The sequence below is a fragment of the Aquarana catesbeiana genome, linkage group LG04 (assembly GCF_042186555.1).
Source record: "Aquarana catesbeiana isolate 2022-GZ linkage group LG04, ASM4218655v1, whole genome shotgun sequence".
Lineage (NCBI taxonomy): Eukaryota > Metazoa > Chordata > Amphibia > Anura > Ranidae > Aquarana > Aquarana catesbeiana.
The window spans coordinates 611926637-611951481 of NC_133327.1; the positions used below are offsets into that span (position 1 = coordinate 611926637).

The following is a 24845-nucleotide window of genomic DNA, read 5'->3' on the forward strand; positions in this document are numbered from 1 at the left end:
AAAATACAAGAGAGAAATACAAAGATACATATAGCCCAAACTTAAGGTACATCTAAAGCCATTTTTTTTTAAATGTTGGATATAGTGCAGTTAAAACTTCTGTCACTTTTCTCCATCTGTCTCCCGTTGGGATGATTTCCTTTAATTTCCTGTCCTGTAGACACAACAGGAAATCTCTGTAGTGGACACACAGACGGCAATAAAGACCTGACCAATCTGCCCAAAATTAAAATAATAAATATTGCTATTAGATTGATTTTAATTCAGAGGTAATTGTTTTATTAAAAAATGATACTTCAGTTCTTTGTAGATGCTTAAGGGTCAAACTACCTGACCTGTTCCTTTTATCTCTTGGGGACTTCATAGTGAGATATCTGTTTTTGAATCCCTTGGCCTACACATCTGCTGTGGCCAGTATGAGGGGATGCAACTCCCCATGTTGGATTTTTTATTTATTTGTATTGGGAAATGTAAGAGAATCTGGGACATGCGTAGGCGGGAATTAAAACCCGACTGAAAGTCCATGAGAGAAGTAAACTGTCAGTAAATCACACTGACAGTAGAAATGTCAGGAAGGAATCACCCCGAAATTGTATAGGAACGGCAGCAGCCAGCCATTCAGGCAGCACTAGTATGGAGAAACCGGGGTTAACTAAGGCTACTACAGCAGATCCCTCTCCTACTGCCTCCTGAGTCCTGAACCAATGGGCACGACTGTAACCCACCCCCTTCCCAAGCCTGCCGGGTTTGATCGAGAAGATCAGAGATGAGCTGGTAAAGATGTCGAGCTGCCTGGGGGAGGGGGGAGAAGGAGCAGAGCTGGGAGCCATTGATTTAGCACTAGCAGCTAATCTCAAGAATGTGAACAGGGAACAGATTTATTTTTACTGTCTCTCCCTCTCTCTTTCTTTTTCTGTCTCTTCCTCTCTCTTTCTTTTTTTGCCTCTCCCTCTCTCTCTGCCTCTTTCTCTGTCTCTTGTTCTGCCTCTCTCCCTCTCTGTCTCTTTATCTGCCTTTCCCTGTCTATCTCTGTCTCTTTCTCTGCTTCTCTCTCTGTCTGCCCCTCTCTCTGTCCTTTTCTGCCTCCCTCCCTCTCTGTCTCTTTATCTGCCTTTCCCTATCTCTGTCTCTTTCTCTGCCTCTCTCTCTGTCTGTCTCTTTCTCTGCCTCTCTCCCTCTCTTTCTTTCTCTGCCTCGCCCTCTCTCTCTTTTACTCTGCCTCTCTCTCCGTTTCTTTCTCTGCCTCTCTCTCTCTCTTTCGCTACCTCTCTTCCTCTCTGTCTCTTTATCTGCCTTTCCCTGTCTCTTTCTCTGCCTCTCTTTGGCTCTTTCTCTACCTCTCTCTCTGTCTGTCTCTTTCTCTAGCTCTCTCTCTCTGTCTGTCTCTTTCTCTGCCTCTCTCCCTCTCTTTCTTTCTCTGCCTCTCCCTCTCTCTGTCTCTTTCTCTGCCTCTCTCTGTCTCTTTCGCTACCTCTCTTCCTCTCTGTCTCTTTATCTGCCTTTCCCTGTCTCTTTCTCTGCCTATCTCCCTCTCTCTGTCTTTTTCTCTGCCTCTTGCTCAGCCCCCTCTCTCTGTCTCTTTATCTGCTTCTCTCCCTCTCTGTCTCTTTCTCTGCTTCTCTCCCTCTCTGTCTCTTTCTCTGCCTCTCTCTCTTTCTTTCTTTGCCTCTCTCTCTGTCTCTTGCTCTGCTCCTCTCTTTCTCTGCTTCTCTCCCTCTCTGTCTCTCTCTGCCTCTCCCTGTTTCTCTGTCTCTTTCTCTGCCTCTCCCTGTTTCTCTGTCTCTTTCTCTGCCTCTCCCTGCTTCTCTGTCTCTTTCTCTGCCTATCTCCCTCTCTCTGTCTCTTTCTCTGCCTCTCTCTCTGTCTTTCTCTGCCCCCTCTCTGCCTTTGTCTCTCTCTATTTATCTGGCTCTCTCTGTCTCTTTCTATGCCTATCTCTCTTTCTCTGACCCTCTTTCTCTGTCTGTTTCGCTTCCTCTTTTTCTCTCTCTCTCTCTTTCTCTGCCTCTCTCTCTCTTTCTCTGTCTTCTCTTTCTGTCTCTTTCTATGCTACTATCTCTTTCTCTGCCCCCCTCTCTGACTTTCTATGCCACTCTCTCTTTCTCTGCCCCTAGTAGGGCTGGGAGATTTTCTTAAAAAAAAAATCCTCGATTCTCTTAAAAAAAACTCGATTCACGATTCGAATCGAGTTTTTTATTTTTTTTTGTAAACCGCGCCGGTCCTGAGGCGCTGCGGGCATGAGCTTTTAGGCGAGGCCGCGGCTTCGGCCTAGTCCGCGGCGTCCGGCCTCGTGGACTAGGCCGAAGCTGCGGCTTCACCTAAAAACTCCTTGCCCGTAGCTCTTCAGGCCCGGCGCGGTGTCCGTGCCGGTCCGGAGGCGCTGCGGGCATGAGTTTTTAGGCGAGGCCGCGGCTTCGGCCTAGTCCGCGGTGTCCGGCCACAGCCGCGGACTAAGCCATGGCCTCGCCTAAAAACTCATGCCCGCAACGCCCTCGGGACCAGCGCGGTGAAAAAAAAAAAAAAAAACGATTTGCTTAAATTTTGAATTGATTTGACCTCTCAACTCGATTCAAGATTTAAATCGATTTTTTTCCCAGCCCTAGCCCCTATCTCTTTCTCTGCCTTTATCTCTCTCTCTTTATCAGCCTTTCTCTCTCTGCCACTTTCTATGCCTCTCTCTTTTTCTCTGCCCCTCTTTCTCTGTCTTTTTCTCTCCCTCTCTCTGTGTGTCTCTTTCTCTCTCACCTTAATCTGTCTTTGCTTCTCTCTCTTTTTCTTCCCTCTCTCCCCCATCTCCTCTCTCTCTCTTATCTCATCTTCCCTCTCTCCTCTCTCCCTCTTTCCCTATCCCCCCAGTATCTCTCTCTCTACCCCCAATTTCTTTATTCACCCCTCTCTCTTCTTTTTCCCCTCTTGCCTTCCCCACTGTTCCCTGGTCCTTATGTCCAATTCCATGGTGCCCCAGGTCTTCATACTCCTAGTCATTTTTGATATTTTAAATGCTAAGCTGGGATGATAACTTGTATGGGTATTGTATTTACATGGTATTTATATTGTTTAAATATTGATTGGTTTAGTTACTAATAGGAGTTTCCATCATATATTAGATTGTTAGTAAAAAATGCGCTGTGTTAGTATATTTTTCCTGTTTTGTCAGTAAAAAAAAATCTGTGGGGGGGGGGTTTGGCAACCCTGTTGGGCAGGGTGCTGGGGGTGTGTGAATGGAGAACTTCTCTATCGGGTGGGAGGCGGGGGCAAACAGTCTTTTCCCCGGGTGAAAGAATGCCATGCAATTTGCGGCGCCAGTAGCTAATGAAGCACACTAGGCTCCACGGTAACTAAAGTATCACTTTTGAATGGTCTAACCCTTTAACTGAGTAAAATAATAAGTAACATATTGGCAACTGTGACTGTGTACTGTCATTATTTGTAGATTAAAGGGGTTGTAAACTTTCAAGGTTTTTCACCTCAATGCATTGTATGCTTTGAGTTGAAAAACCTCCTGTAATGCTACAGCCCCCCCCCCCCCCCCCGAGCCCCCATTTTACTTACCTGTACCGCCTCTATCTCATCCTGGGGATGAGCACACCAGCAAAAGCCAGTGTCTCGGGTCCTGATTGGATGGATTAATAGCACTGCAGCCATTGGCTCCCGCTGCTGTCAATCAAATCCAATGACGCAGGCGCCAGGGGGCGGGGCAGAGTCCGTCATTCGTATCTATGGACACAAATGCTGGACTTGGGAGCTAGCCCACAAGGTAACCCCCCCGGGAAAGCGCTTCTCCTAGGGGGTTATCTGATGCAGGGAGGAGCCGTGAGAGCCGCCGAGGGACCCCAGAAGAGGGGTGCAAAACGAACTGCACAGTGGAGGTAAGTATGACATGTTTAAAATAACAAACAAATAAAAAATGAACCTTTAGTATCACTTTAATCACATGAATACTTCCTGATTGCACTGTAAGAAGTATTTTTTGTTTGGTAGAGTTTGTAGATATGGCTAGGTCACATTAAGTCGTAGGGATGGGCCGAAACGGACCCCTGTTCGGTTCGCACCAGAACTTTAGAACACCACAAAAGTTTGGACCCGAACCCCATTAAATTCAATGGGACCCGAACGTCAAAAATCAAAAGTGAACATTTTGAAGGCTTATATGCAAGTAATTGGGCATACAATGGTTATATGGGTCCGGGTCCTGCATGTGTATCAATAAGAAAAAAGTTTGTGAAAAATGTCATTTTTTAATGAGCAGTGATTTTTTGATTTTTAAAGTGAACGCATAAAAATGAATTTTTTTTCCAATATAGTGCCTGGGGGGTGCCCTTAGTCTACTTGTAAAGTGGCAGATCTGCACTATGTCTAGAATCTGCTGCAGCAATAATTGCATTTATAAAGCTCAAAAAAAGAATTTTTCCCTGCAAGCTACCTTTATTTTGCTCAGCAACAGATGGGGAGCCAGTGTGTATGATGAGACCACAATGCAGTGCACTGGGAATAAAACTAGAGATTTTTTGGATACATTCTGGTGTTACTTTGACTTTGGATAGAAGTAACGGGTGCATAAAAATTGGTCTTTTGGTGTCAGTGGCGCCTTCCAACCGTAACCCTTTAGAGGTACTCTTGATGAAAGCAAGAATTGGCCTTGCTGTAAAAATTGCAATGATATGCACCTGTCAAACAAGTGCTGAAAAATTGGTCTTTGGGTGTTAATTGTGCCCATGAAGCCTATACCAAAAACATTCTTCCAGATGAAATGATTGAAAACCCTCAAAGCTAGGCAGCCTCGAAGTCCTGCAGAGATTCCACATCCCAAAAAGACTTAATCAGTGACATTGGCATCAGGGGCATCGTAGCTGGTAATCCAGGACTGATTCATTTTTATAAAAGTCAAACTGTCCACGAAGTCTGTGGAGAGATGCGTTCTATGATCAGTAACGAAACCTCCTGCAACGCTGAATGCCCATTCTGAAAGCATGTTGGATAGCACGGGCAAACTCACTAAACGGAGGAAATGATGCCCTGCCTGAGGACTGACCACCACGTCCACTTTTGCCTGTGGACACATTTGTTGCTGGCCCCCTTACAGTGCCAAGGGAACGTCTGCCTCTCCTTGTTGTCCTCCCAGACATTATGGGGAGGGAGGGGGCGGTGCTTATAAGCAAATGTAAAGAAGAAGAAATCTATACGTAGATGCACTTTAATCAATGTAAAGAGGTGTTTGGTGCACTATCATTTGAGTACTCCCACTACACAGACACACTCCACGGATACACCATAATATACTGCAATATAATGCGCCAAACGTACAGTGACGCACAGAACTATATGGCGTTAAACTGGCATTAACGCACACAGAACTATGTGGCATTAAACTAGCAGTAATGCACGTAAAACTACCATATTTATCGGTGTATAACACGCACTTTTTTCCCCTTAAATTCAGGGGAAAATCGCGGGTGCATGTTATACGCCAATCCCCCACTGACTGTGAGCGGAGGAGCGAGCGCCGCCGACATACATACATAGCCAAGTGTACTCGGCTAGGTTCGGCTAGCTCTGCTCACAGTCGCGCCCAGTCCCGCCCTATGATGGACATAACACAGGGACTGGGCGTGACTGTGAGCGGAGCTAGCCGAACCTAGCCGAGTACACTCGGCTATGTATGTACATCGGCGGCGCTCAGTTCCGCCCACAGGATTACGAGAGGAGCCGAAATTTGGCTGCAAATGACACTACAAGGCTGCAGATGACACTACAAGGCTGCAAATGACACTGAAAGGCTGCAAATGACACTACAAGGCTGCAAATGACACTACAAGGCTGCAGATGACACTACAAGGCTGCAGATGACACTACAAGGCTGCAAATGACACTGAAAGGCTGCAAATGACACTACAAGGCTGCAAATGGCCACTAATAAGGCTGCATTGATGGGCATTTAAATGTAAGTTTTTTTCCTTATAATTCCCTCCTAAACTCGGGGTGCGTGTTATACGCCAGCGCGTGTTATACGCCAGCGCGTGTTATACGCCGATAAATACGGTATATGCCGTTAAACTGGCAGTAACGTACACAGAAGTAAATGACGTTAAACTGTCAGAAATGCACAAAACTGTATGGCGTTAAACTGGCAGTAACGCACACACAAAACAATATGGTGTTAAACTGGCAGTAACGCACACAAAACGATATGGAGTTAAACTGGCAGTAACGCACGTAAAACTATATGGCATTAAACTGGCAGTAACACACACAAAACTATATGGAGTTAAACTGGTAGTAACGCACACAGAAGTAAATGGCGTTAAACTTGCAGTAACGCAATACCACCACTCCTGCCCATTGAAATGAATGCGCACCGCTGCCGAAGCACCTGCAAAGCGTTTCGGCAGCAGCGCTTAATGGGCGCATTTAACTCCTCCCCCGCTAGCTGGGTTATAAGCGCCCCGCTAGCAGCCGAAAAGCGCCGCTAAAATGACGGTAAAGCGCCGCTAAAACTAACAGCGTTTTACCGTCAACGCCTGCCCGCTCCAGTGTGAAAGCAACCTTAAGTAATAAGTGATACAGAAAATTTTTTACATTTAAACATTTATTAAACAAAACAAACCTCCAATCAGTTCACTTGTATGTATAATTTAGATAAAAAAAAAATAACTATATCTTAAATATTAAATACACAAAAACAGGTAATCAAAACTTTTGGACGAAAAAAAATGGGCTAACTTTACTGCTTATTTATTTTTTTTATTTCATTAGTGTATTTTTTTTTTTAATTGCGTTTGAAAGACCGCTGCGCAAATACCGTGTGACATAAAATATTGCAACAACCGCTATTTTATTCCCTAGGGTCTCTGCTAAAAAAAATATATATAATGTTTGGGGGTTCTAAGTGATTTTCTAGCAGAAAATACAGGATTTTTACTTGTAAGCAACAAACGTCAGAAAAGAATTAGTCTTTAAATGGTTAAACTGAGAACTCCTCCACACAGAGTTCAACTCATTGATAAAAGAACCTGAAGAGATACAATGTATCTTCTTATCAGATTTGGCAGGCTGCCCAGGCAGGAGAGAATCCTCTCCACAGATAACTTCAGGAAACTTGCATTGACTTCTATTACAGAAGTCATTTGCAAGTCCCGCTGAAGTTATAATCGGCTTTTTTATCAGCACAATAGGCCGATGCCGATTAAGTAAAAAAAGCCAAATATCGGCCGATATATCGGCCGGCCTCTAGTTTTGTCTATTGTCATAAACCCCTTCTATCCACGTAGATAAGTGGAGACTATTGTAAATATGCAGATTTGCTGTACTTTTTGTTTTAGAGGCAAGAGGGTATAGGTACAAGTAGAGAAGACTAACCAGTTATTATGGGCATTAAATTAATTAAGGTAATTAAGGGTGAGAGGCCTTCAGAAAATGCCCAGCGCAAGATGAGCGCTAGAGAATATATGAACCAAAGGTACGGTTCTGCCTATACTGAGCCCCTAGATAAATGGGTAGAATGGACAAAGGGAACAGCTAAACCTTTTAACTCTGAAGGGACTTTTGATTTACAAGTATGGCAAACTTATCTGCCCAATTATGGCCCACTACTGTGCAGTGAAGGAACGTGTAGAATAGCTTGCACATGGGAGACAGAAGCTAAAGTAGCAAATCAAACTGGCTTGACGGAGATGTTTAATAAAAGTACTGCCCAAATTTACTACATTTGGCCAGAAGAATCTGTAGAGGAGGACACCCCACCTTATGTGGCTGCCAGTTTAGCTTTAAGGGGTCCACACACAAAAGCAAAAGAATTAGATTACATGGAACACACAAAAGACAAGCTGGGCAATATAGTAGAGAGCAGATCTTTAACAGCCCCATATCAACCTACAAAGAGGGATTTGGCTCCTATCCTAGAAACAGATGATTGGTATAAATCAAAAGGCACATATGCAAAACTAGATCTCTCTGAACTTAAGACTTTGGCCAGAGAAAGAGAGATAGAGTCTGAACTTCCGGAGCAAACCATAATTCCCAAATTGTGGCGGCAAGAAGAGAAGAAAGAAGGAAGGGAGATGCCACCCCTTCTGCCGCTGGCACAGAGCAATCTGTTGCAGTTTATCCTGTCAGAACCCAATTAGTTTTTGAAGATAATGCTGTTGACAGTAAGTCTCAAATTAAATGGCATGTACCTTTTAGTCCCCAAGAAATGAGAGCCATATTAGAGGGATTGGGAGATCCTAGAAAGAATCCAATTGGGTTTGCAAACAAACTTAGCGCTGCACAGGAAGCATATGAGGCTTCTGCTACTGACATTCATCAGCTTCTTATTAAAGCAGTGGGAAGCAACATGTCTGGCTTTATACTTAAAGAATGTGGTGTATACTTCAAAAATCTAGGTAAGATGGTTAGTGGACGGGAGGTTTGTGAGAAATTGAAGAAAAAATTGCCCCAAATATATGGACAAACCAGACATGCTGAATTTATGAATGCTAAGCAAGGGAAAGAGGAAGCCGCAGGGGCTTATTGAAGGCGGTTAAGCGATATGGCTGAGGAAGCAGGCCTTAAAATAGAGGAAGAGAAGGCGAGAGAAACTGCAAGTCCATCTACACAACTGGTGAAACAAAGGTTTCTTGATGGTTTAATACCCCAGTTGAAAGAAAAGTTGTTCACAGCAAAGCCTGAGGCAGGCAATAGGTCTATTTGAGACGTCCTGTCTATCCTGTTATCCATAGAAAACAGGATTAACCAAAAAGACAGCAAACCCAAGGTTATATGCATGGGGAAGCAGAGAGGACGAGGAAGAGGCAAAGGCAATTTCAGAAATCATGGCAATTGGAGACAAATTATATGCTACAATTGTAATGGGGAAGGACACATAGCCAAATTCTGCCATCTTTCTGACCGTAGACTGGAAAAGAGCTTAGAGGCACCTCATGCTGATCCCAGTTCTCTGCCAAAAGCAGTGGATCAGGCATAGGAAAATGGCATGCCAGTATCAATCATATTAAATAGGGAAGACAATGGTCCCGAGGCCAGAGGAAAAGTATTTTTACAAGAACTCCCCAATCCTGGAGGAGAAACAGAATTAACCTGTTTAATAGATACTGGTGCAAGCCAAAGTGTTTTTAATATAGAGGACTTACCTCGAGGATTATTATCTACAAATGTTATCTCTGGTGTTGGCCTAACCGGGACCTCTACTGATTTGGTTGAGTCCAAGCCACTTAAACTCAGGCTAGGACAGCAAACAGAAATTTTCACTAAAGTGTTAGTTTCAGACACAGTTCCTACCAATCTTTTGGAAGCTGACATTTTGAACCAAATTTTAGCAAACATAGACTACATTCCTACAGGAGTCCAAGTGGTCAGTAGTCTGTCAGGAGAAGTTTTAAATTCTGCCTGTGGAGTATTTTTAATCCAAGACTCCACTCCGCCATTTTCACCAGAATTGAAAGCGATTCCCACTGAATTATGGGCCACCAGCAAATATGATGTAGGTCTGCTGGATTGCACCCCAGTCATGATAAAAATTAAACCAGGAGCCCACAGATTAAACAGTACCCACTGAGTATTGCTCAGACTGAGGGGATAAAGGATCAAATCACTCAACTGAAAGCAGCACGGGTTGTTGTACCAATTAAGTCCCAAGTCAATACACCCCTGTTGCCAATTGCAAAGAAGCCAGACAAGAAGGGTGGGCAGGTGACATACCGCATGGTACATGATTTGAGAGCCATTAACAATATAATTGAGGCAGATACCCTGATTGTGCTCAACCCCCACATTTTACTAAGTGGAATATCTGCCTCCAGCATCTGCTTTACAGTGAATAATCTTGCAAACGCTTTCTTTTCGGTGCCCCTGCACCCAGATTGCTGGCATCTTTTTTCATTTACCCATGATGCCCAAAAGTTAGCATGGACAAGACTGCCCCAAGGCTGTGTGAGTAGCCCCTCTGAATATAATACTTCGTTAAAGCAAGTATTGGACCAATGGTTCCCCTCACACCCAAACACAGTTTTGCTTCAGTACATAGACGATTTGCTTATTTGTTCTGATACAAAGGGCATTTGTAGCAGAGAAAAAGTAAGCCTTCTCATGTTTCTCTATAACAGTAACATCAAAGTTAGCAAAGATAAGCTACAATACTGCCACAAGAAAGTGATCTTCCTGGGTCACTGCATTTCACATGGAATCCGTCACCTAACCCCAGATCGAGTTAAAACTCTACAAAATTTTGAAAAGCCAAGAAATGTACGGCAACTACGTGCCTTCCTGGGGTTAGTATTAGTGGGATATTGTAGGGACTGGATTCCAAATGCATCAGAACTTATGGCTCCTCTATATGAGGCTACCACTAGAAACCTTTTCAAGCTCACATGGGACAAGGAATTGCAGATGAAGTAGCTTATTAAAATTTTGTCTGAAGCTCCCGCCATTGGACTTCCTGACTATACTAAGACTTTCTCTTTGTTCTGTCATGAAGTCAGTGGATTTGCTGCAGGTGTACTGACCCAGCTACATGGAGACAAACAGAGGCCTGTGATGTATGTATCAGCCTCATTAGACCCTGTCATGAAAGGCTCCCCCAGTTGTATGTGAGCCATAGCAGCCTGCATTTTGCTGCTATGTGCCACATGCAGTACAGGAAATCATGAATCAAGTAAATACCTGACATGTGTCTGCCAGTAGATTTGACAAGTACCAGTCTGCTCTTTTTGCTCCATCGAATTTAACGATGTGTTACTTTAAATCCGGCTACTCTTCTTCCTATAACTGATGAAGAAGATGCAACAAATGGTACTGATGTAGAACCTGAGAGTTTTTCTCATGACTGTATGGCTCTGAAAGGGCCTCTGTCACAGCAGCAAAAGATGAGCCTTTATCAGATTGTGACACACACTTATTCGTAGATGGTTCCAGATTTTACACTGATGATGGTCAGCCACACACAGGGTTTACTGTATCCACTACAGACACCATTTTACAGGAAGCATTGATACCCCTGATGTCAGCACAGGAAGCAGAGTTGTGTGCTGTAGTCAAAGCATGTCATCTCCTAGAGAATGAAAGGGGAAACGTTTACACTGACAGCAGACATGCATTTGGAATAGCCCACGATTTTGGGCCTATTTGGAAAGCACTGAACTTCCTGACTTGTGCAGGGAAGCCAGTGAGACATTCAAAACTCATAGAGCGGCTACTTGAGGCCTTTCAGAAACCAGCAGAAGTTGCCATCTTGAAGGTAAAAGGACATGCACGGGGAAATGACATGATAGAGAGAGGAAATGCTTTAGCGGACCAAGCGGCAAAGGATGCTGCCCTTATGGCATTTGGAGTCACACCCACTGTAGGGGTCGCCCAGGTAGCGGGGACAGATTCCCCTCATCAAGAGCAGTGGGATGTAGAAACTCTAATTCAGTTGCAGAACCAGGCCCCTGATGAAGAGAAGGATAAGTGGATCAAATGTAATGCTACCCAAAATCAGCAAGGCCTGTGGAGCGCTGACAACAGGTGGTGTCTACCCAGAAGTATGTACCCAGTTTTAGCACAACTGGCACATGGCGTTAGTCATCTTGCTAAGGGCACGATGGTGGCACTTACTGACTGCTATTGGATAGCACCTGGATTTAGTGCATTTGCAGCCAGGTTTTGTGCTTCATCTTCCACTTGTGCTCTGTACAATGCAGGGAGGCCTGTTCATGTTCCCCAAAAGCATTCTCCTAAGCTAGATTTCTCTTTCCAAAGAATTCAAATAGACTACATTCAGATGCCCAGAATAGGCACCTATTAGTACGCTTTAGTGTGTGTTGACATGTTCTCAGGTTGGCCTGAGTGCTGTCCGGTAGCTAAAGCAAATACAAAAACAACAGCAAAGAAAATTTTGAATGAAATAGTTTGTAGATATGGAGTTCCTGAAACTACTGAGAGTGACAGAGGAACCCATTTTACTGGGGAAGTAATGAGAGAGGTAATGGAAGCCCTTCACATACAGTAAGCTTTCCATACACCTTATCATCCACAAAGTAGTGGTAAAGTTGAGAGACTTAATGGAATTTTGAAAAACAGATGTGCAAAAATTAAAGCAGATACGGGAAAAGGATGGGTGGAAGCTTTGCCATTAGCCCTATATTCTGTATGAACTACCCCTAAACAACCACATGGGCTGTCCCCCTATGAGATTTTATTTGGAGGGCCACCCAAAACAGGGCTATATTTTCCCCAACAGTTGCAGGCTTCTCACTCTAGTCTGTTAAAATATGTTCAGATTTTGCGAAGAACATTGAATAAAATACATGAAGGTGTTTATAAATCTATCCCCGACCCAGATTCTGTTTCAGGTATTCACAGAATCCAACCAGGTGACTGGGTAGTGGTCAAGCGAAATGTCAGAAAGCCGCTAGAACAAAAATTTGCCGGACCACATTTGGTGCTTTTAACAACCGGTTCCGCTATCCAGTTGGAAGGAAAGCCCACCTGGATTCACGCCAGTCACTACAAGAAAATCCTGAAGTGATGATATCCTTTAAAAAAATTATGATGATGTTTCTTTTTGTTGTTTGTGGGAACTGAGACATGGAAAAATAACCCTTTCATCCAAATGCTAAAGTTGTACGCAAACCATAGCAACGCTAGTAACTGCTGGGTGTATTCTCACTTACATCCCCACACAGGAACAATACCCATGATAGCAATGCCTCTAAAATTCAATGATCTAAACAGAACCAGAATAAATGGCTCATACATAGTCTCCACAGCTAATGAGCACAGATCAGTTACTTTGATGGTTTCAAAACAGATAGACACTTCACAGATTTGTTTAAACATTACATGCCTGTTTAACACTAAATGGACACGGTTGAGCAATTCAGATTGCACCGGAGCAAAAATTACAGTTTATGGAGGAAACTATGGTCAATATTATTATATCCCAGTTCCAGAACTAAATAGAACCCTTTATAGTACAAATTGCTCACAGTTCCCAATGTGTGAAAATATTGGTTACCTGAGATTCCATGTTATTGCTTTCATTTTTTTAGGAGCAGGCATATTATCCATACGTAGAGGGTTATATTATATATGTGGAAATAAAGCTTACGCCTGGCTTTCTACTAATGTTACAGGTACATGTTATATTGGAAAGTTAGCACCTGCTTTGGCTGTTTGCAAAGATACAGTGCGACCAAATCAAAGTCCAGAATACCTTTTAGTGTTCAAAAGAGAGCTGTTCACTGAAGGTGACATGGCATGGTCATGGTTCCCTTCCTGGACAGGATGGGAAATTGAAGAAATGAAAAGAATAAATAATTACACTAGAATTGTAGATGAGATTATTAACCTTACTACCACTGATATAGGTTTATTAAGTGAAGAAATGGCTCAGCTTAAAAAAGTAGTATTAGAGCACAGATTAACGCTAAATTATCTCACTGCAGCTCAAGGTGGGATGTGTGAGGTATTTCGCACTGACTGTTGTATATACTGTACATTTCTGATAATGAGGACATTATTAAAGGGCTTGCTAAGATAAGAGAACTACAGAATAAGGCCAGAGATTTTGCTAAAGATGGATGAAACCCCTTTAAGGGTTTAGGAGCTTTTGGTGACTTTTTATATGACATAGCAACATGGTTACAGAAATTAGGCGCTTACATTTTGATGTTCCTATTTCTCATATTTGTTATTTACTTCCTCATCAGGCTATGCCTCTGTGTGACTACCCGCTGTACCAACAAATGGTCCACCAGCCCTGATAAACCCATTATTGTGAGAAAGCTAGGAGAGAGCTGAACTGGACGCCATCTCTCTGCGCCAATGTAACAGGAGTTACCAGCAATCGGCTGAATGTAACCCGGAGAAGAATGGTGTCAAATAAACAAAAAAAGGGAAATGACATGGACATTCACTGTATTGTTCATTTAAGCACAAGAGACTCCATTTTGTTCTCACTGTTGAAATGTGTTCTGTAACCTTCACCTAACACACAGACACATGTTCTGCTAGAAGCTCTCTACTCCCCCCTCCCCTCTCAAGGTTTTACTTTTGCAATCGTTCTATTCACTAGCTTTTAATAACATATTTCTATTTGTTAGTGTTTAATAAAATCTCACACCACCCCTTTCTTATCTACCCTGTTTCCCCCAAAATAAGACCTAGCGTGATTGTCAGTGATGGCTGCAATATAAGCCCTACCCCCCAAATAAGCCCTACCCTGTTTCCCCAAAAATAAGCCCTACCCTGAAAACAAAACCTACAAGGACTTTAATTAGGGCTTATTTAGGGGGCAGGGCTTATATTGCAGCCATCACCGACAATCACGCTAGGTCTTATTTTCAGGGAAACAGGGTATGTATAAAATAACATGTAATAATACATTTTGACACTGAACGGACATTTTAAACACAGTGATTGAGTCCTGTGAATCTGTTCCTGCAGCTGCAGTATTAACTTTTGTTTTAGAGTCCCAATCGGATATTGGTCATAACAACACTAATTTCAGGATTACTGACACGGTCTCACTACACTGAAACTATATGAGCTGTCCCTACTCTACACGAATGTATGTATGAATAACACAGTCTCACTACACTACAGTGAAACTATCTGAGCTGTCCCTAATTTAGCTGCACACTATGCAAAGCTGAATGATGGTTCTCCTCACTACACTCACGCTATCCCTAGACTGACACTAAACTAATATTCTACACTGACAATTGAAGCAAAATAGCACAGTATAAAAATAAAATAAAAAATGGTACTAAAGCGCTGTGGTGAAAATACGTGAAAAATAATTTGTAGATGAAATAACTAAAGTGCAAAAAATGTGCAAAATTGCAAAAAAGTTTTTGGAAGATAGCCAAATAATAAAAGCCGCAAACTCTATTGCTTATTATTTCTGATGGAAAATGTCCGATCGGAGCGTGTTGTCGGAAATTCCGACCGTGTGTGGGCTCCATCGGACATTTTCCATCGGATTTTCTGACACACAAAGTTGGAGAGCAGGAGATAAAATTTTCCGACAACAAAATCCGTTGTCGGAAATTCCGATCGTGTGTACACAAATCCGACGGACAAAGTGCCACGCATGCTCAGAATAAATAAAGAGATGAAAGCTATTGGCCACTGCCCCGTTTATAGTCCCGACGTACGTGCTTTACGTCACCGCGTTCAGAACGATCGGATTTTCCGACAACTTTGTGTGACCGTGTGTATGCAAGACAAGTTTGAGCCAACATCCGTCGGAAAAAATCCTAGGATTTTGTTGTCGGAATGTCCGAACAAAGTCCGACCGTGTGTACGGGGCATATGAGTGTTTTTCAGACACCTAAAAATACCTTAGATAGAAAATAAGTAGAAGTTGTGCTGAAATTAACCTTCCAAACAAGGAGCAGTAAGTAAATATATGTGCTCTAGTGATAATATCATAAATATGTAAATATTCCAAAAACAAAAATGATCAAAGTGACTAATTAAAATATGCATGAGTTCATCATTCTAATAATGTAAGAAATTGCAAAATATCAGTGAAATGTGCAAATAAAAACCTGCTTAACACATACATGAACAATCTAAATTGAGTATCCAACCATCGATCCGGACAATCCTTTGATATTAAAAGACACTTGATATGTTCTAGATTCTGCTGTTTGACAAATAGATTAGTCTAGATATATAAAATCCATAAATTGTAGTGTGATGTGTAGATTCACCAGATAATTCTCAATGTCCCCAGTACATGAAAAAGAAAAGATAAAACCATCATTGCGCAATGAACTCTATATAAAGAATAATGTAGCACTGCTCAGAGTGCACTCACATAGCCCAAATAGAGTGATCGCCTGGATAGAACAATCAGCCGCCTCAGAGCGGTGGATTCTCACACCGCTAGTACCAGCTGCTGACTTCGCCTCTGTAGCTGACGTCACTGACTCCTCCATTGGATCACTCTATTTGGGCTACGTGAGTGCACTCTGAGCAGTGCTGCATTATTCTTTATATAGAGTTCATTGCGCAATGATGGTTTTATCTTTTCTTTTTCATGTACTGAGGACATTGAGAATTATCTGGTGAATCTACACATCACACTACAATTTATGGATTTTATATATCTAGACTAATCTATTTGTCAAACAGCGGAATCTAGAATATATCAAGTGTCTTTTAATAGCAAAGGATTGTCCAGATCGATGATTGGATACTCAATTTAGATTGTTCATGTATGTGTTAAACAGGTTTTTATTTGCACATTTCACTGATATTTAGCAATTTCTTACTTTATTAGAATGATGAACTCATGCATATTTTAATTAGTCACTTTGATAATTTTTGTTTTTGGGATATTTACATATTATGATATCATCACTAGAGCATAGAGCTATATTTACTTACTGCTCCTTGTTTGGAAGGTTAATTTCAGCGCAACTTCTACTTATTTTCTAAAATAGCACAGTATAGCACACTAACTAATAGCACTAAACAGAGCCCTGTTCTATCCCTCTCCACACCGAAATCACACTGAAAATGGCTGCCATTGAAAGAATACTTTTATACTGTGGGGTGGGAAAGAGCCATGATTGGATAAAGTCATGATGACAGTGTCCAATCATGACTCTGACAGTGCTTTGTGCCCTGATTGGCTGAAGCTTTCACTGCTTCAGCCAATCAGGGCTTGCAATGCACTGTTCAGTGCCGCAATTCATTGTGGTCGGTTGGGGGGGGGGGGGGGGGCGAACAAACGGTCGAACGACCCGTTTGTGCGAACAGCGAAAGTTCAGCCCAAACTTATGCTTGGGCTGAACCGTTTGCCCATCCCTAATTATGTGTTTGATAATACCTGACTTGCCTAAGGTGGTGACATTTATTTAAGGCTGCCTTTTGTGTGACCATTTTAAAATATTTAGTTGCTATGTGAGCATTTAAGCACAAATCAAAATCTCTTTTTGTTTAATATATATGTATTGTAAATACATATACTTGAAGCGTTTGTTAACCTAAGAAAATATATATATATATATTGATCCTGCTCCTTTAAAGCATGTTATACAGCACAGTGCTTGTGCTGTGAAATTTAGCCCCCTGTAACACCTAAAAAACCTGGCTAATTCTGACAGTCTCTGCTCTCCCCCCTGGAAACTGACCACGGTGTATCATGGCTGCTGAGCCCTGGCACCGTGATCAGTTTAGGCTCCTCTGTCATCTGCTCTCTCCTCTGTCCTCCTGTGTTCTCCACCCCCCTCCCCTCCCCTTCCTGCCTGTAAGCTATGTGTCTGTGATCGCCGATAGGAGCTCGCAAATGAGGTATATAGCTGCTTATTTATACAAAGTACACACACAGGAGCACTTTACATAATTAAACCGAGCGGATGGTGAAAAGTGTATCTAGTGGCTTAACAACCACTTTAATTATTTTTTATATAAAAAACAAATATAATACATTAAATAAGCCAACGTTAATGTAGCTCTTGAGGGCAATAAATAAAAGTATTCCCATGTCCCCTTTTGTGCATAGGAGCAGTCTGTTTGCATTTTAAGATATTAGTTTCAGAATATTTATCTATTAAATCTGTATCTTATCATTAAGCATGGCCAGCTTATATATACATATACAGTATATACTGTATATAGCTCAGTGGACTCCCACATACCTCTATTTCAATCTCTTCTGTTCTAATGAAATATACTGAATTTGCAGTATAACTGTGTGTACAGCATTTCTGTCTCATACCTGGTGGAGATCAAGCTTAAGAGAGGGCTTCTCTTGCACCTCTTGTTCCACCCCCCTGGTAGTTGTGACAGGGGATGTGAGGACACAGACTGCATGAGGGCCAATGTTGCAGGCATCACCAGCTGTCATAAGGAAGGGACAGACAACTGTGAACCTCCAGGTAAGAATCAGACACAGGAACACGGTAGTACGTGAACAGCAGACAGGATTGAAGCCAGGACACAAGCCAAAAGTTGTCAACAACTGGGCAGCAAGGTACCAAATAATAAGGTAGGGACAACAGCAGGATGCAGGCAAAGCTCAGCAACATCCAAACATCATGGTGCAAGAATATAAGACAGAGGCATTGTCAAAATATAGGTCAGTTAACAACTAAGCAGCAAGGTACTGAATCAAAAGGCAGGACCCAGACAAAAGCCCAGTCACTGGTGAATCACTTCTTATGGCAAGGTAAAAGGGCCAGATGAGCGTTTAGCAAATTGATAGTCACGAAAAAAGCAGGTGGGGTCAGACACGTACTAATCCAAGACTACTACATAGTCTCAATCCTCACACAACTAAAAACTTGGTTCCCGCAGGCCCAGAGTACTAGATGGGGTGAACTGGAACAAAATCAAATCCAAGGCACAAACCTATACAATTTCTTAATGGCAAGCCATTTCATTAAATGCCAAACTCTAAATCTATCCCCAACTATTAAAGCATCACTTCAGACATGGCAAACATTACCGAATACGCCTTTTAAAGAATCCATGACAACCACACTCTTCCTCCCAATACGCACCATACGTATTGTCATTCCTGACCTCAAAATCACACAATGGGAGTACTTAGGAATAATCACAGACATTATGATAGGTCCTACTCCCAAAACATTCAGGTCTTTTCAAATAGTCTGGTATACCAACTCCTGATCAATATACAGTGGGGACAGAAAGTATTCAGACCTCCCCTAAATTTTTCACTCTTTGTTATATTGCAGCCATTTGCTAAAATCATTTAAGTTCATTTTTTTCCTCATTAATGTACACACAGCACCCCATATTGATAGAAAAATACAGAATTGTTGACATTTTTGCAGATTTATTAAAAAAGAAAAACTGAAATATCACATGGTCCTAAGTATTCAGACCCTTTGCTGTGACACTCATATATTTAACTCAGGTGCTGTCCATTTGATCATCCTTGAGATGGTTCTACACCTTCATTTGAGTCCAGCTGTGTTTGATTATACTGATTGGACTTGATTAGGAAAGCCACACACCTGTCTATATAAGGCCTTACAGCTCACAGTGCATTTTAGAGCAAATGAGAATCATGAGGTCAAAGGAACTGCCTGAAGAGCTCAGAGACAGAATTGTGGCAAGGCACAGATCTGGCCAAGGTTACAAAAAAATTTCTGCTGCACTTAAGGTTCCGAAGAGCACAGTGGCCTCCATAATCCTTAAACGGAAGACATTTGGGATGACCAGAACCCTTCCTAGAGCTGGCCGTCTGGCCAAACTGAGCTATCGAGGGAGAAGAGCCTTGGTGAGCGAGGTAAAGAAGAACGCAAAGATCACTGTGGCTGAGCTCCAGAGATGCAGTCGGGAGATGGGAGAAAGTTGTAGAAAGTCAACCATCACTGCAGCCCTCCACCAGTCGGGGTTTATGGCAGAGTGTGCCGACAGAAGCCTTTCCCCAGTGCAAGACACATGAAAGCCTGCATGGAGTTTGCTAAAAAACACCTGAAGGACTCCAATATGGTGAGAAATAAGATTCTCTGGTCTGATGAGACCAAGATAGAACTTTTTGGCCTTAATTCTAAGCGGTATGTTTGGAGAAAACCAGGCACTGCTCATCACCTGTCCAATACAGTCCCAACAGTGAAGCATGGTGGTGGCAGCATCATGCTGAGGGGGTGTTTTTCAGCTGCAGGGACAGGACGACTGGTTGCAATCGAGGGAAAGATGAATGCGGCCAAGTACAGGGATATCCTGGACAAAAACCTTCTCCAGAGTGCTCAGGACCTCAGACTGGGCCGAAGGTTTACCTTCCAACAAGACAATGATCCTAAGCACACAGCTAAAATAACGAAGGAGTGGCTTCCCAACAACTCTGGGACTCTTCTTGAATGGCCCAGCTAGTGCACTGACTTAAACCCAATTGAGCATCTCTGGAGAGACCTAAAAATGGCTGTCCACCGTTTACCAGGTGTGAAAAACTTGTTGCATCTTTCCCAAAAAGACTCATGGCTGTATTAGATCAAAAGGGTGCTTCTACTAAATACTGAGCAAAGGGTCTGAATACTTAGGACCATGTGATATTTCAGTTTTTCTTTTTTAATAAATCTGCAAAAATGTCAAAAATTGTGTGTTTTTCTGTCAATATGGGGTGCTGTGTGTACATTAATGAGGAAAAAAATGAACGTAAATGATTTTAGCAAATGGCTGCAATATAACAAAGAGTGAAAAATTTAAGGGGGTCTGAATACTTTCCATCCCCACTGTAATTACCTCCAAATTACCTACTTTCTCCGTGACTCTGAAATTGCATTGCCCTGGCAAATAGTCCAATTGTACACTAGACCTAATACCAATATCAAAGGATTATCACTATTCTATAACACACTGCATAACAACTCAGAATTTACCAAAACCACAACTATTAAAGCATGGGAACGTGACTTAGGTAGCAATTACACCCCCCGCTCAATGGCAAACAGCACTTAAAACTACCTACACAGCCACAAAGAGTGCCAATCTATGGGAACTATTGCATAAAATATAGCTCAGATGGTACCTAACTCCCTATAGACTTGCTAAATTCTCACCCCAGATGCCCTCCCTATGTTGGAGAAACTGTGGAAATGTAGGCGCTCTATTCCACATCCTATGGTCATATCCATCTTTTGGACAGCAATCTTCAGGAACCTCTCACAAGTTCTAGGGATAAACGTTCTATTATCACCTGGACTAGCTCTCCTCTCTTTAGGGATTGAATCAATTCCGGGGGACCTAAGATCCATAGCAATTCACATCCTTTTAGGAGCTAGACTATCATTAGTTAGCCCCCTCTATTAGGGAAGTGACAAATACAATTTATACACATGTCATGTATGAAGTGAAGATCGCCTTCTCTTTAGGAAACCATCAAAGGGTCAACCTGAGATGGAAACCATGGTTTGACTGGTATAAGATAGCATATTCGGATTAATCATACTCTTTGATATGTAGCCTTCTTAATCATCCTCAATTGTGACTGTGATGTTTCTAGCCTCTAAGTTTCTTTTCTTTCTTTTTTCTTCTTTTTATTTTTCTGTTTAACAGTTAACTACAGTTTCAGATATAGAGAGGAATCTCTGTATGTTCAGATTCCGTTTAAATGATTATTTTGCTAATTAACACAGTAATACCTGTTTAATTAGCAACCCTATATGGATCTGAACTAAAGTTGTTGAATGATAAAATCTATGCATGACTTGTAATGCTTTATACTTTAATAAAGAAATATTGAAACAAAAAAAAAAATAGGTAGGACCCAGAGCCTAAAAGGGAACTTGAGGTCACATCAAGCAGACAAGAATTCAGACCTTAACAGTTCAGTCTGAAACTTACACATTAAGTGACCAGTTAGACATTAGCAGAATTGAGAGTTTCTGCTTTGCTAAAATCTTGACAAAAATCAAGACATTTTGGCTTCGGGTAACATATGACTATCCTTAGACAAAAATATTTACATAAAAGGTGGCAAACTCTGTGTAGAACTTTTTTTTCTGCCATCTGTCTTTTATATTTCCATGAAATGTATTACTACTTTTATTAAAGGTTTATTTCCAAGTGAATATCAAATACACCTAGAAAGAAATATAGTGAAAATTTGTAGACAAACAAAGGCATGTCACTTATGCCGCGTACACACGGGAAGACTTTTCGGCATCAAAGGTCCGACAGTCTTTCCGACGGACTTTTGACGAACTTCCGACGAACTTCCGAACGAACGGACTTTCCTACACACGATCACACCAAAATCAGACGGATTCGTACGTGATGACGTACGACTGGACTAAAATAAGGAAGTTAATAGCCAGTAGCCAATAGCTGCCCTAGTGTCAGTTTTCGTCCGTCGGACTAGCATACAGACGAGCAGATTTTTCAACCAGACTCGAGTCCGTCGGAAAGATTTGAAACATGTTTCAAAGATAAATTCCGTCTGATTTTCGCTCGACAAAGTCCGCTGCAGGACCGATGAAGCCCACACACGGTCAGATTGTCCGACGGATTCGCCCCGTTGGACCAGTCTGGTCAAAAAGTCCGCCCGTGTGTACACGGCATTATATGGCTTTTTTTAATCAACTTCGTCATTCGATTACCATGTTAACCATGTAGTGACAAATGGTTTTGTTGGTAAACAATCCCTTTTATCACAAGCTCAGTGCTGTTTGTGAACAAAGTCATGTGATCACCATGTCAGAGTTGGCATGGTGATCAGCGTCTTTGTTTGATATAGAAGAATAAAGGTTACTGTTTTAGAGTTAGGAATAGGATTAGAGTTAAAGCGGGGTTCCACCCAAATTTTGAACAATATCTGTATGCATTCTCTTCCTTGCCTAGATGCTGACATGCCGTTTACAAAAAATTTAAATCGCCGTAATTACCTTTTATTTTTCTATTCTTCTTTGCACTTCCTGGTTCTCCTCCCGTAGGAGTAGGCGTGTTTCTAGCCTCTCCCAGACTCCTGGGAACTAGCCTCAGGCTTCCCAGGATGCCACTGAGCATGTGCGGGTACGAGTGGTGAATGCTGGGAGCACAGCATTCACCACATCCAGGAAATAAATGCTTGTGGGCTTCAAATGCCCACAATGAAGATGGAAACCGCCTGCAGTGAATATTATAAGTTATTCTTTCCGACGAAATCTGACACAGGCGGACATATTACACACAATATGTGAGTATGTAATGCTGAGAAGAAAAGTTTGTGAATAAACTCAAAAAAAAAAAAAAAACGATAGATAGGTGGACCCCCGCTTTAATGTTAGGATTAAAGTTGTGGCTAGGCGTAAAGCTGAATTTAGGTATGCTTTTTTGCCTAGTTACATTGGTCCAGCTTGGACCAATGTTTGTTTGCCCATTCCATATCTGACTCATCTCTGTGGAAGTGGACAATCACTGTAGTAGCCCCCGCTACTGTGGTGATCCTCACTGTCTTTCGGATCCTGTGCCAACCACAGAGTGTTCTCTGAATGGATGAGATAAAAAGGCAGGGCAGGAGCTGGAAGACAAAAAGGATCATTCAAGTAGCTGTCACTACTATGCTTAAGCAAGGTATACACCTTCAGTATTTTTTTGTTCAATCAGCAGGTTGAACAAAATAAACCGACAGATCCCTGCATCATTAAAAACAATGTTGGTGCAAGAATCTCACCTGTTTTTTCCTAGCATCCTGACAGGGGGACTCCACCAGAATACAAAGATTGCAGCCATTAACTGATTGAATGCTGATTTTCCAGCATGACTGTTTGACCGGCTTCTAACGACCGCCTTCTTTTGAACAGTCAGCAGTACACACAGACCAGAAGTCAGCCTGTTCCTACTGAACCAGCCCATGTATACCCTGCTTCCACAGGGACTGTTTAGATATGGAATATGTACAGTATATGTTAGAGCTGCACGATGCTGGCAAAAATGAAAATCACAATTTTTTTGCTTAGAAGATAGATCACGATTCTCACAGCGTAACATCATCTTTCACATTAAAACAAAAAAAAAATTGGGCTAACTTTACTGTTTCGTTTTTTTTTTTTTTTATTCATTGAAGTGTATTTTATCCCAAAAAATTGCGTTTGAAAGACCGCTGGGCAAATGCAGTGTGACATAAAATATTGCAGCAATTGACATTTTATTCCCTAGGGTCTCTGCTAAAATATATATAATGTTTGGGGGTTCCAAGTAATTTTCTAGCAAAAAATATTGATTTTAACTTAAAAAACAAGTGTTAGAAAAAGATTTAGACTTTAAGTTGTTAAACTTCCTGCATTTACACGTTGCCTGGATTTTTTCTTTACACACAGAAGTTTATCCCTTTGATCTAAGAAGGAAGAGTTAGTTACAATGTTTCATGTTAAAAACTTGGCAGACTGCCCTGATGTTTTCTTTTGACAGCTGAGTGAGCAGATAAGTCTCTCCCCTTGTTATATGAAAGAATTGGCAAACTCTGCAATAGAGATCGTCAGGGGGTTTGAATCGAGATCATGTTTTTTTTTAACGATTAATTGTTTTTTTTTAACGATTGATTGTATAACTCTATATGTACATTAGTCCAAACTGGATCAATTTACTATGCAAAAACAGAAAAATATAACTGGTAATAGCTATAATGTTAGTGTTTGTGCTAAAGTTAAGGTTATTATCAGCAATAAAGTTAACTTTGAGGTTAGCATTAGGATTTGTGTTGGCTTTGTAAATTCAGATTTTCACCTTTTTTTTTTTTTTTTTTTTTAGCAAAATCTCTAGCAAACAGTCTGCATAACAAAATTACACATCAAATTAGTAATTGTTCTACAAAATCATTGACTCTGCCCTATGAGTAAGTCTAGGCAGTGACTCCTTAATTGGCTTTGTTGAAAGTTTCAACTAGAGACAGAGGGATTTATTAATGAAAGGCAAATACACTTACTCTGCAAGGGAAGTTGCACGGTGCAAGGGAATTTTCTCCACTACTTATTAAACATGGTGAAATCATGGTAAAAAAAACAAAACTGCATTTTCGGTTGCACATAATTGATTAGGGAAGTCAGCAGAGCTTCACCATATTCACTAACCTGTGGGGAAAATTCCCTTGCAAAATGCAACTTACCCTGGAAAGCGAACAGTCTATTTGCCTCTAGTGAATCAACCCAAGAGTGCCTAAAAGGAAGAAAAGTTTGATGTGCTCTATATTTACAAAACCCATTACCCTATCTGAATCTTTTGTCGGTAGTGCACCCTTTAGAAGAGACCCTGTTGAAGTCCATTACAGCAACAGTTGAAGCAGGTCCAGCACAGACAGATATTAGACATTTCAAGAAGAAAAGAGAGCTATGATGATAAAGGGGGAAGCAGGCGGTGCTGGAAAATTTATACTTCCTGGATTGGTTAAATTTCATAATAGGTTCAAA

The 24845-nt window shown here is 41.7% G+C and overlaps 1 protein-coding gene across 3 annotated transcripts in view; it reads right to left on the reverse strand.

Annotated features, from left to right (window-relative positions):
* LOC141140774 (serine palmitoyltransferase 3-like) overlaps nt 1-24845 on the reverse strand; it is a 129147-nt gene that overhangs the window by 76628 nt on the left and 27674 nt on the right. The gene's annotated exons all lie outside the window — the stretch shown is intronic.